At 38.0% G+C, this 15,785-nt stretch overlaps 1 pseudogene; it reads left to right on the plus strand.

Annotated features, from left to right (window-relative positions):
• The first annotated feature begins 436 nt into the window (after positions 1-436).
• Positions 437-546, plus strand: LOC130026754 (uncharacterized; annotated as a pseudogene).
• The last annotated feature ends 15,239 nt before the right edge of the window (positions 547-15,785 follow it).

The following is a 15,785-nucleotide window of genomic DNA, read 5'->3' on the forward strand; positions in this document are numbered from 1 at the left end:
ACTTCGGTTTAAAAGCCAGTTCCTTTGGGAGACTTTCTTGGGCAGACTTTCTTAGACCACCCTTTATTTAAGGCAACTCCCGCTGGGGTATTATTTGCTCTCCTTCCTTGTTTGATTTGTTCATGGTGCTTGTCACAATTTATAATTATTTGGTATAATTCCTCACTCATTGCCCACCCCTGCTTCTCACGCTTCTGAGACTGTAAAGCACTGGGTGGTTGGAGCCCAGTCTATCCCATTCTTTGCTGCTCCCTCAGTGTGCAATCCATGGCAGATGCTCACTCAACCAGTCATCATTAATGAATCCCCTACTCAGTAATCTTTCTATACCCCCCCTACCAGACAGTGCTAAATATATTCAATAATCCATAACCTTTTCAATGTCATTTTGGGCAAATATTTGGTGGTTGGCCTTAAAAACTCTGGGCTTCCTGGCATTGGTTGAAGAATCACCTGTGGCTTTGGTGGTGGCTGAGATTTGGCATCCAGAACCAAGGTGGCCTCAACTTACCAGTGTGAAGAGGTGGAACCCAGACCCAAACAAACCCAACTCGGCCCTCTCTTCTGCCCATGGGATGCCGTAGTGCCTGTGCCTGTGTTTTTTTTGTTGGGGTTGCGGAAGGTGGGGGTAAGCTTTCCTTCTTTTCAATAAAGTTGGTAAGTGAAAAAAAAACAACTCTGGCCTCAACTCCTATATCTGCCATTAATTCTCTCTATGACTGAGCAAGTCATTCCTTTGCATAGGATATTTAAACTCTGAGCTCTGTCCTCTATTCTGTTTTTATTTTCCCTGAAGCTGTATCTCTGGTATAACCATAGCAGAAGCAATTTGGGGTATTCTCTTTTGGACCCCAAATCTCCATTAGTGAGAGTGTCATTGCTACTTTCTTAAACACTTTATCCCCAGTCGGGTTCCCTCATTTGCCTCCTTTACCATTTTAAATAATTGCTTACTTTAATTAAAGAAAAAAAACTTGGTTTAACTAAGTCTTTATATTGAGATGCCACCTGAAACTTATTTAGGTGGATTTGGTGTCTCTCTGCTGCTGGGAAACTCTGGAGTTGTGTTAAAGGGTTGCACCTGGTGGCAACGCTAAGGGAGATAAATAGCACCTGGTGAAAACGTTTGGGGAAACTCTTGGAAGAGTAAGGTCCAGAGCTTCCTAAGTAATTGAAAACCTAGTGTTTGTTCTTTTGCATCAGCATGTTCAGCATCCCATTAGTCTTTTTCTCTTTTGTTTCTGGGAAACACCCAGGGGGGTCTACTTATGGCTCTGCTCTCAGGGATCACTCCTGGTGGGCTAAGAGAATATTATGGGGTGCTGGGAATTGAACCCGGTCCAGTCACACACAACCTGCTTGGCCAAGAGCAAAGCCAGCGTCCTACCCACTGTATTATCTGTCTCTCCATCTTGCATTTGGGAATTCTAAAAAGGACATTCACGATTGGTTGAATTCATGAATGCAGACACAAGGATATTTTATTTTAAATCCTGTTGCAAGTAGGTAGAGCTGCATAGTTCAACCTGTTGTTGCAGGGTTTCTGTAATTACTGTCCCGGCTTCTCTTTCTCATTCCCTTTGGACCAGGAACTAACTCTGCAATGGAGAGAAAGGCCAGAGAAGTAAGTTCCTTAGTGTGGACCAGATCTGGATGGTATGACAGTGCCTCCTGTAGGTTCAGCCTGATTTCTCTTTCTCTTGGCATATGTATCAGGATGGAGGAGGCCAACTGAGTACTATTTTTTGGTGCTAAGTGCTCCATGTGCATCATTTCACAGTTATTTTCACACAATTCAAATTCTTTTGATGAGGAAATGGAGGGGTTATAGAGATTCCATAATTTATGTGCAGTGTCCTTTACACTTCGGTTTAAAAACCAGTTCCTTTGGAAGATTTTCTTGCGGGAACTTTCTTAGACCACTCTTAATTAAAGCAACTCCCTCTGGGGTATCGTTTTCTCTCCTTTCCTTGTTTGATTTCTTTATGGTGCTTGTCACAATTTATAATTATTTGGTATAATTGCTCACTTATTGCCCAGGGTTTGGAAGTGGAAAAGTTTTTGAGAAGTTTTTGACTTTTTCACTCTTCGTTACCTCACTGGTGAGTTTTTGGTGCCTCAGAAGGAGCCACATTCAGGTACTGTTTGAAAAGGTAGTGTAGTAGGTTAAATGACCTGTGGCTAGGTTTGGCATACTTCCAGTAACCAAACTTTCTAACTCAAAAAACAAATCAGTCAAATTTGCTTTAGCTGCCAACACAGAGATAAACTGAGCATGGATATAGAACTCTTCATAATGAGAAAAAGTAAAGGTGAACATAAAAGAATTCCTCTTTCATAACCTAGTGACATCTTGGATTGTGGTTGTTTCAGAAAAACCACAATATTCTCAAATCTGCAAATCAGCCTTCTAGAAAGCTTCTAGGGTCATGAAAGAGGAGACATTCAGCAATGTTTGTAGGACAGAGACACTCGGCAAGGTCGGTAGGATTAATAAGGCAAGAAGAACACAACCCAGATCCCTAGAGGAAACTTATAATAGGTGGAGGATGGACAGGTAAGTTCATGGACATTTTAATATACTTTGAGGTTTTGATAGGACTGAGAATGAAAGCCTGAGGGAACTTTGAATTGAGGATTGAGGATAAGCTCATAAAAATGGGGAAGACTAGTGTAGGCAAATCTACAAAACTGCAAGAGCATAGGTCACATGGAGTGACTAGGAAGTAGGATGACTTCAGGGAGTGACCCATTGTAGCTGGGGAATGACTTGCAGTTCTTTTCTGAGCTTGGATATTCTACTGTAGTGCCAACATGTTTATTTTATTGCATTTTAATATTATGAAAGTGTTAGGTATCCACCATTATAAATATTTATCTGACTATATTGCATTTAGTTTATCACTCAGATAAATTTACAAACATCTCTGAGGGGAGGGGCCATTTTAGAATGCACTGGATCCCCCAGTACAATAGACTGGAAGGATGGTGTTCTACTAGTCCAAATAAGACTGAAGCTGTTTTGAAGTAGGGTGGTGGTAAGCTTGGAAAGAGGAGGACAAATCCTATAATTCTGTTATTTGTAGATTTTTTCTAAGGTGGTATAAATATGGGTACGATATGAATGAAAGCTGAATATATAGATGGATTATATCATAAAAATAGAATTTTTATAGATATACATCACATATGCCAGCTGCATGATTTTTACAATAAATATGTACACCTAAAAGTTTCAAGTTATGATGCTTACTTTCATAACAAAGTGAATGCAAGTTATGGCAGTGTTGAAGCACCTAATGTTCTGTATGTTATGATGACAAATTGTTCTTTCCCAGTGCTCATTTTTGATAAAAAGTTTTCTACTTGATTGCTTATTTTATTGTATTATTACAGATGTTGTATTTGATATTAGAGTGGAATTTGCTATTCCACATCATTAAATAAATTCTCAGGGATAAAATTTATTTTACTCCTCAGAGAATAGAAGGGATTCAGTAGTTTTGAAGTATGAGCCTGTCTTTGAGGTAGTGAGAAAAACACAAACTACCTTATTGGCATTTTTCCCACTAGTAAAGATAGCTTTCTTTCAGAGGGAAATTTAATGTTGAATATGGGATGTGTTCATGATGAAGAAGAGCTATACTTTAAAGCTGATGATTACTTATTCTGCAAAGCTAGAGAGTACCCTTATTGGCAACTGCTTACCCAATATAAATTAGATTTCTTTTCTTAGTCTCCCTCATGGCACCCTGTTTTCATCCTTCATATATTTTTCATAAGCATGGGATACATATTTGTGTTAGATCAAATATGGCAGCAAATTCTCTCTTATCTTCCATCTGGAAGAGATCGGATCTTCATGATCTTCCACTGAATCTTGGTATGATGGTTTGAGAGGGTCTAGGCTCAGACCTCAGTACTGTTAGCTTCTGTTTCTTGTTTTGGGGCATACTTTGGGGTCCCAAGCCACAAAGCAAAATGCCTGTTACAGAAGGCCTCTCCATAGACACTCTGCCAACTTTCTTTTTTTTTCACCCCTTTGTTTTTGGATTTTTGGATTTGGAGTCACACCCCACTGCACTCAGGAATCACTCCTGGCAGGGCTCAGAGGATCTTTTGCAGTGCTGGGTCAGTTGAGTCCAAGGCCTTACCTGTTCTTTCTCTCTCTAATCTCTGTCAACTGTCTTAACTGAACCCAGTTTTCCAGCCATTCTTGCCAAGGCATGAAATGCATAATGTCCTGTTTCACAACTGCATGAGTTCCTGGGCCTCAAAATTGTAAGAGATAATACAGTGGTTGATGCATTAAACCATTATGCTTTGGAACAGCCTATTATGCGATAAGAGACAATTGCAATAATACTCAATGCTTATTATTAATATCTATTGCAAGAACAATAGGAACCATCCCTGGTTTGTTCACATGGTGTTTATAAGCACTTAGCTTACCATTGTCACATAGAGGAAACTTAATACAATACAATTTATTTAAAGAATCAGAGTCAGAGTGATAATGCAGTGGATAGGGTGTTTGCCTTAAATGTGGCTGACCTGTCTTCTATCCCTGGCATCCCATACGGTCCTCTGAGTACTGCCAGGAATAATTCCTGAGTGTAGAGTTAGGGGTAACCCCTACATATCACTGGATGTGTCCCCAAAACAAAACCAATAAGCAAATGAATGAATGCAAGTTCCATAGTAGAAATTAGGCAGTTCCATAGTAGAAATTAGCTCACATAGGTGTGGATTCTCTAATCATATTCATGAATTATTTTTGTACTCTATTTTTTATATTCTATTTCCTGTTTCCCTCTAACATGCATTTCTTCTGATATTAAAACTTTTCTGCTTTTTCCATATGCTGCGTTTTGAGATGACAAATGTGTTCTTAAGTTAGGGATTGATCTTTTTCTAGAACATACCACATACCCAAGTTTCTCAGAGATGTGATGCAAAAGGATGAACATTATTTGGAGGTGAAATAAATTAAGAGGAAGAATCTATTAATAGCTATTTATTCATCTAGCATAGTTTGGATTTTGATTCAAAGTTTAAAAAATAATGCTTTGCACTCCTGGGAATATATCCCAGAGAGGCAAAAAGGTATAGTCGAAGTGACATCTGCAATTGTTTGTTCATTGCAGCACTCTTTACAATAGCCAGAATCTGGAAAAAACCTGAGTGCCCAAGAACAGATGACTGGTTAAAGAAACTTTGGTACATTTACACAATGGAGTACTATGTAGCTGTTAGAAAAGATGAAGTTATGAAATTTACATACAAGTGGTACTACATGGAAAGTTTCATGTTAAGCGAAATGAGTCAGAAAGAGCGGGATAGACACAGAAAGATTGCATTCATCTGGGGAACATAAAGCAACAAAAAGGGAGAGTAACACCCAGGAATGGCTGAGATTAGTACCAGGAATTTTGCTCCATGAATGGAAGGCCAGCCACAGGCTCTAGGTGAAAGGGAAGCTCAGATAGAGAAGAGAGTACCAAATGAAGGGTGTTGTGAGGGTCCTCCCAGGGTGGGAGAAGCATGCTAAAAGTAGTCGATAGACCAAACATGATTGCTACTCAAAGCCTCTCTTGCAAAACACAGTACCCAAAAGAAGAGAGAGAGAACAAGGGGGAATACCCAGCCACAGAGGCAGGATGGGACGGGGGGGGGGGGGGGGATGAGGGTGGGGGGGGGATGCTGGGACCCATGGGGATGGATGACGGGCACCGGTGGAGGGATGGACACTTGATCATTGTATAACTGAAACCCAAGCACAAAATTTGTAAGCCTATAACTGTACCTCATGGTTTTTCACTAATAAAAAAAGAAAAAAAATTAAAAAAAATAAAAATAAAAAATAATGCTTTGATAATTGCATTTGATACATCAGGGTATACCGAGAAATTTATAATAGGAATATATAATATATAATATATAATATATTATATATTATAATATATTTATAATAGGAAGGACACTATCTTTGCCTCATCTATTTTAATAGCCAGATTTTACTTTACTAGTTTCTGGAGTTCATGACTATCGTATGTTTTGCATTAAAGAATGAAATCCTTGTGCTGGGCTTTTAGTCTTTTAAGTACATGATTCTGTCAATTGATGGTAATCCTAATTACTGTGACATTAAATAATAATTATTTTGTGGGTTACAATTTTACCTTCCCTGCCACAGCATGTAGTGAACATTGGTGACTCTGAAAATTTATTAACTTCTCTGAGAATCTTTTCCATCTCCTAGAACATAGGTTTCTTGGAAATGGTCAAGGTGACTGCTGAGATCATTTTAATAATAACACTTTATTTTCTTCAGAGCATCTCTTTTAGTGAGTAAAAAAGAGAAAAAGAAACAAAACCAGGCGTTACTTCTTTTTTTAGTGGCTTTGTTGTAAAGGACTCTTCTCTCTGATACCAAATCTGTGGTCCTTTCTGTTAGAGGTAGGTAGGTACCAAGTCAATAGTATGATGGACCATAGATGCCTACTTTCTTACAATTGGGCCATTTTACATTAGGTAGGCCTAAAAGCTCTCTTGTTTCATTCATATATATTTTTTCTTGATGGGGGTTTTAAAAGAATTTAATGGCAATATAGTCTGAGATAATGCAAAAAGTAGTGCCTGGTCATAATTTATTAATGTGATTATTTCTATGGAAGACTCAGGGAGCAATTCCATTTAGGGGGTCCATTGGGTATAGGTGTATAAGTGCATAGGGGAAGGGGTGCTCATGTTGTCAGTGATCATGTTAAAAGCTGTGTTGTACCAAGGGAGTTTTAAAATCTCATTCATGATCGAAAGTAATTGAGAAAAGTTGGTGTGTTAGTCTAGATTCATTTGGGTACAAAATGACTACAGTACAACTCAGACGATTTCTTTTTTAAAAAAAGGAAAAAATTATTGACACATGTAATTGAAAAGTCTAGGTCTTCAGACGTGTTTGAATTCAAGTGCTCCAATAACCTTTTTCTGCTGGAATCTTTCTAAGGAAGCTTTATCGAACTGGTGGCGAAGATGGCCTCTAGCAATTTAAGGCTTTTATAGTCCTTGCTATTTACAATCCCAGAGAGCACAGAGTAGATTCTTTTCTAAAAGCACTAGCAAAATCTTGGGTGTGGTTCTCCTTGGCTTCCCTTAGGTCATATGATGATCCCTGGTCCAGTGATTGAGGCCAGAAGACCCAGGTTGGGCCATGTGCTTATCCCTAGAACTGAGAAGTGAGGCCAGTCCCATGTGAATCATTTGGCTAGAAATGGGGGCAGGCTGGTTTCTCACAGAAAATTCTCAAGACAGATTTCATCACTGTTGCTTATTGGTCTTCTGGGATTCTTGGAGCAGAGAATGAGCTGCTTCCTAAACGGAGACCTAAGAGAACCGAGAGTTCAGAGAAATTCTCTCTCATTTACTCCATAAATGAACTAGGTAATTTTATTTTTTTTCTTTTTTCCCCCCTCATGCAGGTAAAGATTCCTCATTTGTAAGATGAGGAGTTTGGTCTCAGTAATTTTAATCATATGATCTTTTCCAGTTTAAAGATTCTGTAATTTTTAGGCCAGAGTCATAGATAGTATAGCAGGGAGGGTGTTTGCCTTGCATCCGGCCAACCCGGGTTTGAACCTTGGGATTCTATATGGTCCCCCAAACACCAGCAAGAGTATATAAGCCACAAGAGTGCAGAGCCAGGAGTGTCCCACGAGCATCACCAGGTGTGACCCCAAAAAGCCAAAAAGTAAAATATACAATTTTCTTGACCATAGTTAGTTAGGAGGTTTATTGTAAGCTTCTTGAGAGAGGAGATAGACCTCACAAACATGAGTGTTTCTGACTCTTGTGTTGACAGTGATGATGGGGGATAGGACACTCTCAGAAATAATCCCTAGTCAGCTATTCTCAGACTGCTCAAAGCTCTTCCCTTTGTGGCTCAGCAGTGATGCTGGCAAGAGACTTTTTTTTTTCCTGGCTGTTGTAAAGTCACCGGGATAAATGGGAAGGTTGGCCCTTTGCCTGAAAATGAGTTTGGTTTAAAAGTTCTTCGCCCAAGAAATGGAAAGAAGAAACCTGCTGGGATAGCCAAGGGGAAAGGAAAGAGTGTGTGACCTCTTTAGAAAGAGCTGCAGCCCTGGAAATCTGACTAATGGCTGGAGAGGGTACGTGATGATAACTCACAGCGGCCACTTGGATTTAATTATAGCAACATTTGCAGACAATAAGTGGGTCTTGAGTGAAGCTGTCTTGATGATAGGGCAGTGACAAAAGCTAATCTGGATTCCTGGCCAAAAGGATGAATGAGAAATGACTTGGGAATGTTTCCTCTGGGATACATACATATATGTCCTGTGTGTGTATGTGTGTGTGTGTGTGTTTGTGTGTGTGTGTGTATCTGCATTTGCCATCATCATGGTCAAATATTTAGAAAGGTTCCTTGGCTAAAGATGATAGTGTTATGATTTATGGACAGAGAAGTGGCCTTGGATATTGGTACACTGGGTTCACTTCTGAAGTTTTTGTGTATTCATTGAAACTTATTATTTGCAAAAATAAGGAGCTTTGTTCTTTACAATCTTGAAAATTAGTGATTTTGAAACTAGAGGTTTACTAAGGTACATTCTATTTTTTTTACATTCTTGCTATTTTAGTTTTATGGTTCAGATATAATAAAAAGATAATATTCCTAACTTCTAAGTGGCACCGCACTGTAGCACTGTCCTCCCATTGTTCATCGATTTGCTCGCGCGGGCACCAATAACATCTCCATTGTGAGACTTGTTACTGTGTTTGGCATATCGAATATGCCATGGGGAGCTTGCCAGGCTCTGCCATGTGGACAAGATACTCTCGGTAGCTTGCCAGGCTCTCCAGGAGGGGCAAAGGAAACAAACTCGGGTTGGCCGCGTGCAAGGCAAACACCCTACCCACTGTGCTATCACTACAGCCCAACTTCTAAGTACTCTCAATAAAAATGTATGATAAAAAATACACGTTAGAATAACAGAAAATTCAAGAATTCTCATTAACAAACTCAGTAGGATTCTAGCAGAAAAACATTATTATCTGAAAAGAAAAGGCGAACTTTTTTTTCAAATAACTACTGTTATTGAGTATCTACTATGTGTCAGTACTCTGTTTTGTGTTTTTACATACTGATTAGCACTGTGGACTGTGGACAGGTTTTAACTAGACTCATTTTAATGATTAGGTACTGAAGTTCTAGTTAAGTGATTTGCTAAAAAATTACAATGTGCCTTAATACATCTTGAATCTTGATATTATTAACTTCTAAAGGTGCAAAGAACACATCTCCTTAGTTTTTGAGTGATACTCAGCAAATAAGTGGAGAACGCAGAAGTTAGATTCCTAACTCCAAGTCTGGTGAAGTAACCTTAGAAAGAGTATAACCTTATACAAGGTGGGACTGAGTCTCAGGGCTGATCAGTTGTCCCTCTTTTATGCCTCTGTTCTATTTCTTTCAAATCAGAAAGAAATAGATTTTGTAGGATTTTGTCTGATACAATTATGTAGGATTTTTGTCTGATACAATTATGTCTAAATTCCATGCTATATGACCATGAAGAGTGGACTTGTCTTCAGTTACACACAGAAGTATAGAAGGGTCTGTGGAATGAGATGCTTAAAGGATGCTGATGTGGTTAATGTCTTGCACTCAGCTACCTTTGGAAGCACATAGATTGCAGTGATGGTTGCTTTTCACCTCCTTCGAGTGCACTGCATTTTTTATGAGAATAAGTTGCTTTTTCATACATTTGTTCCTATAGTTGACGAATTTATAGATTCCCAGACTGTAAAAATATTTCCCAATTGTGAGAGATTCTGATTGTGCCTTGTATTTATGTAGTAGTCACAACTATCAAATGATTGTTTTTGTTTGGCTGAATTGTTATTTTCTAGAACATCAAAAGCTATTATTTTCTAAAGCACAAAAATGTGGAAGGGGCTGAGGAAGAGTAGTCCAAATCTATATGTATATGTTGAGTATATTTGTTATATACTAACAAAGGCTTAAAGTCATACTGTATAGGAGATAGGAGCCTTTTACATATTATATGGTCTGTAATTACCTTCTAGGTACGATCATATATTTGTTGCCCCTAAAATGGGGTTATATAGTAACATGAGTCTTAATAACATGGTATAATAACATGAGTCTTATTGGAAAGACAGGGAAACGCAGACAAGTTATTTGCTCTAAGTCACATAGTAATAAGGTCTGTCTTTTGACTTTCATTATGGTGTGTTGAGTGGGTAACATGAAGTGGGTGAGACAATTTGGGAGATAGAAATGCCCTTGCATCAAGAAACTGAGGGTTTTTTTTTTTTTCAGAAGAGACAATTTAATAGTGGTAACAATGATGTTAGAGTAGTGTTCCGTTTATATATATGTATATATATGTATATTTGTGTATATATACACACATACATTCTTTCTTTTAATTTGTAATTACTTTTGAATAAGTAAGCCCATTTTACAGATGTCAAATGTAGTCTCAAATGGCATGAAATGTCTTAACTCTGGTTTCCCAGATGGTAGTAGAAATGTCACTTTGCTATGGTAGGGTCTGTTATGTTAAATTTTAGACTTTTTGTTGATGGAAATTGATGCTGGCTTAGATTTCGGTAGTAGATTTGCTATTCATAGATGGCATTGTAAGATAGTGTTGGTAATATACAAATAGAGGTTTAGGGAATCAGAGGTCAAATTATGTAGGGGAGAATTAATGGAGGAACACAGAATTAAAATCTAAAGTAATGTGAAAGGTGTGGGCAGCAAGAGAAAAAGCACAGGGTTGGGCCAGGCAGAGGAAATGGTACAAGGACACGTGCAGGGGCATAGGTGAGGCACAATCAGGGTAGTGATAAAAATGAATCCGATAATACTGAGTAGTAATGTTACCACAAAGTTGATAAGGCTGCTGAAGGTGATACAACACGTTTGGTATGAGTCTTCAAATCTTTCCATAAAAATAAACGACTGTTGGGGCTGGAGCAATAGCACAGCGGGTAGGGCGTTTGCCTTGCACGCGGCCAACCCTGGTTTGACTCCCAGCATCCCATATGGTCCCTTAAGCACCGCCAGGAGTAACTCCTGAGTGCAGAGCCAGGAGTGACCCCTGTGCACCGCCGGGTGTGACCCAAAAAGAAAAAAAAAATAAGCGACTGTAAGATGTGGAATCTATGGTTGGGGCACTATGGGTTGGCTAAATAGTGGGAGGCTTGTTAGGATGAGGAAATTGGCTTTGTTCTGCTGGAATAAAGAGAGAAGGAGAAAAGGTAAAAACCATGGATATAGCAATACAAGCAATCTGTGAGCCAGGTCACAGTAGTAGAGAGGAAACATTTTTAATAAGGCCCTCCCGTTGATCGTCGATTTGCTCGAGCGGGCCCAGTAACGTCTCCATTGGAGACTTTGTTGTTACTGTGTCTGGCATATCGAATACTCTCGGTAGCTTGCCGGGCTCTCCGAGAGGGGCGGAGGAATCGAACTCGGGTCGGCCATGTTGGCTGCGTGCAAGGCAGACGCCCTACCCGCTGTGCTATCGCTCCAGCCCATTAAAGGCCCTCCCGTTGATCATCGATTTGCTCGAGCGGACCCAGTAACGTCTCCATTTGGAGACTTTGTTTTTACTGTGTCTGGCATATCGAATACCCTCGGTGGCTTGCCGGGCTCTCTGAGAGGGGCAGAGGAATCGAACTCGGGTCGGCCATGTTGGCCACTTGTAAGGCGAACGCCCTACCCGCTGTGCTATCGCTCCAGCCCTGTGAGCCAGGTCACAGTAGTAGAGAGGAAACAGTTTTAATGCCAACTATTAAATAAAAACTTCTGTAGAAATTTTACTGACCTCATGTGCCAGTAACTGGGTTTAAACCCAGGTGCTCGAATCAATCTTTGTCCTGGAGTTCTTGAATCCTGAAGCAGGACATGGCAGTAGATGACCTTGATACTCTCAGGAGCTCTGACTTACAAAGTATACTCAGAGCTAAAATAAGAAGTTACGTGACTTAAACATTATATTATTTGAGTTAGAGAGGTAGGAGAGTGGGTAATGTGCTTGCCTTGCATGTGGCTGATCTGGATTTAATCCCAGGTACTGCCTATAATCCCCAGAGCCCTGCCAGGAGTGATCCCTGAGCATAGGGAATAAGTCCTGAGTGCGTTGTGTGTGATACCCTCCTATCGCAAATTGTAGCACTTATCTAGGGCTACCATATGCCAACCCCTATAGTCCTTAATTCTTATTCTCACCGTTCAGTAGCACTGTAGCACTGTAGAAATGTCCTCCCATTGTTCATCGATTTGCTTGAGTGGGCACCAGTATCATCTCCATTGTGAGACTTGTTACTGTTTTTGGATATCGAATATGCCACAGGAAGCTTGCCAGGCTCTGCCATGCGGGAAGGATACTCTCGGTAGCTTGCCAGGCTCTCCGAGAGGGATGGAGGAATTGAACCCGGGTCAGCTGTGTGCAAAGCAAATGCCCTACCCACTGTGTTATCTGAAATTAAATTTAAAAAATTCCATTGTTACAAAATAAGTTATTCCGATTCTGCTTTGGGGCAGAGGTTGGAGTTCAGGATGGAAACATCCAAAATATGGTGGTGGGAAGATGTAATGGTGGTGGGAATATTAAATGTAATATTTAATGGTGTTTGAATATTAAATGTAATCAAATATTGTGAACTACTTTATAAATTTTTTTAAAATTAAAAACTTTCCATTGTTTTCTCAGATAATAAAATTAATGTTAAATTAGTGGATAATTTAAAATAGGAAAAAGAATGAACAAAAGCCATATACCAGCCAGAGAGAAATAGAATGTAAACCTTTTAAAGCCCTTCCTTGACTTTTTCCCTAGGCATGTCATATGGTTGTATTTATGCAACTCCTCTTATGTGTGAATAGAAAATATAGTTCAATCCTTATCCTCATTACTGGTATTTTTTAAGGAGTCTTCAGGACAGAATCACTTGAATATAATTACCAGTATCACATATTACACAATTAATATATTGTTACAAAATTATTTCTAGGGAAAATATATAACATATTTTACTGTTACAAAATATGAGAATGCTAATTTCATGTTCATCTTGAGTGTAATCATTAGAATGAATCTCATGCTATAAGCTTATAGATACAATATAATTTATCAGGCAAATCCCATAGAAGGACATTTTATAAAAACAAGATCTGTCCTCAAATTTCCAGGTTTCAAAATTGGCCCCCAAAATAAAAATTATAAAAAACAATGAAAGACTGACCCACCATCATAACCAAGAAGTGCCTATTCTAGTTGGAATTCTAGAGCAGAAAACAAATATTAGGCACATATGAATAAAATATGAACTTTAGTTAGGAATTATGAATCAGTATTAGTCAATTGTATCAAATTTGCCACGCAAATGGTGTGTGGCATATCTTCATCATTTTTTAAAACAAATACAGTACTATTCAAAATGAGTTCATTTAAAAATAAAAGATAAACAAAGCTCACATCCCACAAACACAGGTGCAACAACTGAAGTACTGAGGTGAATAGATAATTGTAAATATATATGAAAATTGCTGAAATGGATGGTTGGCACATGTCAGAGTTTCTAAGGTTTTCATGTAATAGTCATGGATCACAAATGAAATTACTGAAAGTTCATATAGGAATACTTGTACTATATTATGCATTGAAAGTCTAGTGCTTAAGATCCTAGGCTAAAAATCAGAATGCCTTGGCCTAAACCATGATTGTCTCATTTACCAGCAGAAGATGTTGGGTTAGTTGTTTCATGAATCTGTGCCTTAGTTTTTCAGTCCATAGACTGGTGATTAAAAAATAGATTTTAATAAGTTGCTGTGAGGATGATGTGTTGATATTTGTAGAGCACTTAGAAATATTTAGTGCTTAGAACAATCAGTGCTACAAAAGTGTTCAGAATAAATAAATAGAGATAAATATTTATTTTCTTGTTCAGTGAGCATTTCCTGAGAACCCTTCTATGCCAGGCATAGGGTTATGTCCTAATGTCTCAGTTATAAAGAAGGACAGTGTCCTCCAGGAATTTATTCTTTGTTCTCTTGACTTTTGGGACCTCACCTAGAGGTGCTCAGTTTTATTCCTGACTCTGTGTGCAGGGATCACTCCTGGCAGGTTTGGGGGACCATCTGGGGTGCCAGAGACTGAACTCAAGTCTGCCAGTTGCATGCAAAATGAACTCCTTATCTTTGGTACTATTGCTTGAGCCCTAGAGAGTATTCTCTTTATTATGCAGAGACAGCAAAAACAAATAAATGAGTAATCATAGATTATAGTAAGTGCTAGGAAGGAAATAATGGCAAATTTATAGTTTTGTAAAGGAGGTTAATTTCTTTGATTTCTCTGATCCTATTTAAACTTATTTATTAATGATTTAGTATTGTTTATGTTTCTAATGAATAAATACTTTTATATTGATTTGTAAGAGCTCTTATAGATAATGAATATTTTTACCTAGTTTATATTGGACTTTCAATTTTATTTTGCTTAAAAATATACATACACACAATTTTTAATTTTCAGATGTTTAGTTTTATCTCTTTCCCTGGAAACTTCCTTCATTTCCTTCATGAGAAAAACATGTTTTCCCTGACCTACACCAAAGGTGTATTCAAATATACTTCTCTTTTAACTTTTCTGAGTTTATAATTTACTTTTGATTCTTTGTCCATATGAATTTAATTTTTCTTTAGAGATATGATCTAAAACCTTAAATGATTTCTCCCAAATCTGGTTAATTTCTTGACTGTTCATTTACTTTTCTAATTATGATGCTATTATTATCATTCACTAGGTTTTTTTGAACATAGTTTTTACTTTTGGAATTCTTCTTATATTTCCTTGGTTATTAAAACAATATCATACTGTTTTGATTATTGTGCTCTAGGATATTTTTTATTATGGTAGATTTACTATCAGCAGGAACTACCTAATTATTTTTTCCTTCTCCAATATATTTAGTTATTTCTTTCAGTTTTATATTTCGGATGAGCTTTAAAGTTATTTCAACAACTTGTAGCAAAAACCACACCACTGGTCAGGTTCTTATTAAACTATATTGGATAAAGCTGCCATCTTTACGATAATATATTCCAGCTGGGAACAAGTTACAATCATGGATTTTAAAGGTTTCTTTGTGGTTTTTAATATTTATATTTTGAGGGACACCCAACAATGCTCAGGTTTCACTCCTGGCTCTGTGTTTAAGGATCCTTCTTGGCAGTGCGTGGTGGTCTACATGTAATACCAGGAACTGAACTGTGGTCGGCTGTATGCAGAGTGAGTGTTTTAACACCTGTACTATCTCTCTGGCCCTGAGTGAGATTATTGGCATGGAGGAATTTATTACTGTCATTTTGTAGGAGGTATGCATGATTGTGGAGTTTGTCTTGCCTTTTAGAGAAGCTTCTTGAGTGATTTTTACAAATCTGGTTCTAAAGCTGTGAAGTTCTTTCTTTTACCTTTCTTTTTGTCTGTGAAGTTCTTATATTGCTGCTTGTCTCTGAAATTCTGTATCATTACTTCAAATTGGAGTGAAAATATAGCTAGATAAAGTAATCTTGGTGAAACATTCACTCCATTCAGATTTTTATTTATTTTTTAATATTTATTTATTGAATAAATTCATTCAGATTTTTAGTATTATCTCCCCATTCTTTCCTGGCCCATAGAATTTCATTTGGTAAATCTGCCATGAACAGATGGATTTTCTTTTTATGTGAGTTT

The sequence above is a fragment of the Sorex fumeus genome, unplaced genomic scaffold (assembly GCF_029834395.1).
Source record: "Sorex fumeus unplaced genomic scaffold, SorFum_2.1 ptg000034l, whole genome shotgun sequence".
In the NCBI taxonomy this organism is placed as follows: Eukaryota; Metazoa; Chordata; class Mammalia; order Eulipotyphla; family Soricidae; genus Sorex; species Sorex fumeus.